This window comes from Palaemon carinicauda, chromosome 7, assembly GCF_036898095.1.
Source record: "Palaemon carinicauda isolate YSFRI2023 chromosome 7, ASM3689809v2, whole genome shotgun sequence".
Lineage (NCBI taxonomy): Eukaryota > Metazoa > Arthropoda > Malacostraca > Decapoda > Palaemonidae > Palaemon > Palaemon carinicauda.
This window is the reverse complement of record NC_090731.1, coordinates 21,224,793-21,229,792: the sequence shown is the minus strand read 5'-3', so window position 1 is coordinate 21,229,792 and position 5,000 is coordinate 21,224,793.

The window sequence follows — 5,000 nt, the reverse complement described above, 5'->3', positions numbered from 1 at the left end:
ATATATACATATGTATATATGTATATATACATATATATACTATATATATAAATATATATATATATATATATATATATATATATATATATATATATATATGTACATATACATATATATACCTGTATATATATGCATATATATATATATATATATATATATATATATATGTATATATATATATATATATATATATATATATATATATATATATATATATATTATACAAACAATGAAAATACTTCTTAAAAATCCTCAAAGAATCGTGCTGCAGAAAATATTAACGAGATAGCTAGCTCCACAAGTACTGTAGTTTAATTCAGTACTTATCTTATTACCCACTGTATCCTCTCCAACAGAGAAAATGTTCCATAAAATGTGTATTCCCCTCACGTCTCTTCTCCTCGTCGATTCCCCTCTTCCGACCGCTTCATACTTCAAGAGGAAAGTTGGAGTTCCCGGATCCTTTAAATTCTTCTGTGTCATCAACAAATAAACTATCGAAAGAATTGAAGATCCCTGGAGATGAGGGAAACGAAATTGCCTCTTGGCTTAAGTATTTCAAAGACCAAAAAAATCTAGTCGAGCGCAGTTTTCTTATTATTGTTGGTTCACTTAAATTATCATCTTATGATAGGAAGATGCTTTATTAGGGAATTGTTTTTTTAAACAGTCATTAGAAAATGAAATAGAATATACACCTTTTCCTCCACTGTCTTTGACAATAGAGCTAAAATATGTTCTAGTATTTGATTATGGTATTAAACTCATCCTTATGATTCATATGCGTACCGAGTCTTTATAATTGTGGATAAGTTTACATAATCTACGCCTCTTAAAAACACAAATACAGTAAGAGATGTAGAAATATATAACAAGGATGAAAAGGGCTTGAGGTGGCTTGGACATATCGAGAGAACGAAGGGAGGAGAGCTGGTGGTGTTCGACACAAAGGTGAAGGAGATGTAGACCAAAGACCAGCTGATCAGATTGCACGAGGGAGGTCTTAGAAAAGAGGGAATTTGACTTTCAGGAAGGGGGAGAGTGCATGCACGTTGAAGCAGAATGAATGTTGGAGTGTTTTAAGGATATGATCTGCGTCTTTTGTTCAAGCACAGATTTTTCTCATCTGTATATGCAATATATATATATATATATATATATATATATATATATATATATATATATATATATATATATATATATATATATATATATATGCATATATATATATATGTTCATATATATATTTATATATATACATATATATATATATATAGATATATATATGTATATATATATAAATATATATCTATCTATCTATCTATCTATCTATCTATATATATATATATATATATATATATATATACATATATATATATATATATATATATATATATATATATATAAATATATACATATATATATATATATATATATATATATATATATATATATATATATATATATATATATATATATATATATATATATATATATATATATTTCTGGAAGATGTTTATAGAAAATTGATAGCTATCAACGTATTTGCTACGGATATGGGTTTTTCTAATTTTATGGCTGAGTTCCAACTCTTTGCTTCTAAAATATTGGAACTTACTTTATATATTTTTGTAATACATACTATATATATTCTAAATATAATTGGCATAACGTAGAACATAAAAATCAAAAGAAAAATAGTATTATTGGAATTTTAAATTTCTGATGAAAAAAAAAACTAGCGTGAAATTATGATTTAGCAATTATGCACTTCTCAAAGGGCAATACATTGATACTTATGTGGAAATATGTGTATGGTATGTACAAATTTTATTCAGTTCCAATTAAGTAGGCTATTTTAGGCTATTTTTGTACGAAAATGACGTCATGGAAGGTTCCAATATGCAAGGATTAAAGATCTCTACACAATGTTTATTTTCATGGCCAATAGATGGCCTTAGCAGTAGAGTACCAAATTGGTAATGATCCCCATCATCCACTCATTATAATTTCTATTACTTCATTTCTGTTGCTATTTGGGCACTGAATTGCTATAAAACAGACTCACGTGAACTTGATGTTCCTTGTTGTGTGGCCACAACTCAATTCTTAGGAAATTACAATTTTCACAATAAATGCCAAAGAAATATTTCCTTAGCAAACAATCGTTAGTTCAATTACATTTGGGGGTCAGAGGGGGGTCGCCAGATATGCCACATGTACTGTAATCGGTGAGAAAATCTAGTAATTACAGTTATTTGATCTTACTTTCAATTACGTTTTATGAAACTAAAAGATAATTAATATTTTTCATGGTATGACATGTTTTGTTAGTAAAATCTACGTAGAATAACAATGTTGTTACATTTAGAAAGGCATAATAACACAGACCCCTCCAGTTTCCCCCTTTACATCGGAACAAGTTTTACTTTACCGCCAATAGATGGCATCAAAGGTACCTAAACGCAACTAATATAGTCGATTATTTGGCGACCACGTTGGTCTCAAAAGTATGGTAGAAAGGTAGAGGCTAGAGATTGGTCGTTGGTAAATTGTCCAACGATCGTTTCCTTATTATAAATGGATATTTTTATCAAGAAATGGGTTGAATTTTTCATAAGGTATTGGAGGCAACCTGAGTTTACTTATAAATGTACTTATTATTACAAGTCTTCATCAGAACACGGGAATAGTAAGTCATGTCCGTGTACAAGTGACCAAGGTAACAATCATCAGCATAGTTGAGGTTGGTGGGACGAGTTTGGGACAGCGCTGCCAAATGGAATTTCCTTCAATAGAGAATTTCATTATTCATTACAGATTAAAATAATTTAAGAGGTAATAATTATATGCCAGAAGGTGCATGATTATGGTGTAATTTGATGATATTATAATCAGCGTAATCAACAAAGATGAATCGAGTAATAAAAAAGAAAATAGTCACATTTCTGTGTCTTCGCCAACGCCTGACTGTGTTGCGTCATCCACATGCGAATTTGTGTTTGTAAATAAAGGCGTTCCTGAGTGTAAATCAGCTATAAAATAAACCTTATCATCATTTCCTAAGTAAATGTATGCATGTTAGTAAAGCTGTTTCCTTGTTCATTATAGGCTAGAACATCAATGTTTGACCTTACCAGAAACGGTCATAGTTTTCCCAATCAAATGACAGGCCAATTTTGAATATAAAGATGCCGATTTTAAGATATATAATATATATATATATATATATATATATATATATATATATATATATATATATCTTAAAATCGGCATCTTTATATTCAAAATTGAATATAAAGATGCCGATTTTAAGATATATATATATATATATATATATAATATATATATATATATATATATATATATTATATATATGTATCTATATATATATATATATATATATATATATATATATATATATAAAGAGAGAGAGAGAGAGAGAGAGAGAGAGAGAGAGAGAGAGAGAGAGAGGGGGTGGCACCTACACAACAGGGATGCTGATGATCATTTATTTGGTGAAGTGAAGCTGTTGCATCAAGCACTTATTTTCATTAGTACGAATATTGATCGTGATGTTTTTAATGAATTTGGTGGTGGGAATAGAGTTGATTATGATTGTTTGGAGAGACGGAATGGTAAAACATACATGATTATAATGTGTCCGGGATTAATGAGATTATAAATAAAGTTTTGCTCTATACAAAAATTTATTTCAAAGGAAGGGCATCTTCTGTATCCATATCAAAGTCAGTTTAAATCACAAAAAAAGGATTCCATGTTTTTACAATTTTAGTGCGATGGAAAGCTTAAAAATATGATAGGTTATTGGATGTCATGAAAGGTTAATCAAGATTCCTTTTTTTCAAATTAATAAAGAGGGATTTGAATAAAGATAATATATACATATAAAGATTACAGTTGTGATATTATGGATTGTTTGTGCAAATAACTCGAAGATAAAAACGCTTTGGATAAGATAAAAAGAGCCCTTGGGCTTATAGCATCTTGCTTTTCGTACTAGGGTCGTAGCATAGCTAGTAATAATAATAATAATAATAATAATAATAATAATAATAATAATAATAATAATAATGTTGATGAGATCATGGTGAAGGGTAGATGGAGATGGTTTGGGCATGCTCTTTGCACTCCAGAAGAAAGATCAGTTTACTAAACTTTCAACTGGGCTCCACAGAGCACTAAAAAGGTTGAAAGACCCAGTCCTACGTAGCTGAGGACTATAAAGCGTTGAGTAGGAGATGATGAATGGTGAAGTATTGATTTAAAAGCTCAAGATAGAGACGACTGGTGTCAATAGACGTAAGAGGAGATGATGATGATGATGATGATGGTGATGATGAGACCATTATGAAACATTTCGAATTTACGATGGGAGTATGGTCAAGACAACAAAATAGAGCTAACATGCTTTGAAAAAAAAAAAATTTTGTTATGTGAGAATCAAATGTTTTTCGAGAAATATGTGTATTAAAATATTGATAGTAAATAAATAACTGCATCTCATTGTTACTGTTTTATCTAATTGTTAATTACTTCTCTTTGTAGTTTATCTATTTACTTATATCCTTTCCTCATTGGGCTATTTTCCCTGTTGGAGCCCTTGGGCTTCTAGTATCCTGCTTTTCCAACCAAGGTTGTAACTTAGCAAGTAACAATATTGATAATAATCTCATAAATACTTGAAAAAGAAAAAAGTAGGATAAAATTCATATTGATCTAAAACGGAAGAAAGAAAGGATTTATTATTGATAAATTGAATTTGTCCATAACATCCTAAAAGCGGGGTTTTAAATGTTTCTTCTGTAGAATGATGGGATAAAATACGGAAATGAAAACTCATTTTCCTAAAGGATGTGTGTGTATGAACAGAGCCTTTCGTTTAGGTGGGAAATTCAATTTTCCACTCAGTAACTCAATGGACCGATGTTTAGCTCTACAGAAAATTAAAGTGGGAGACGTGGAGAGGGAAGTGGTAT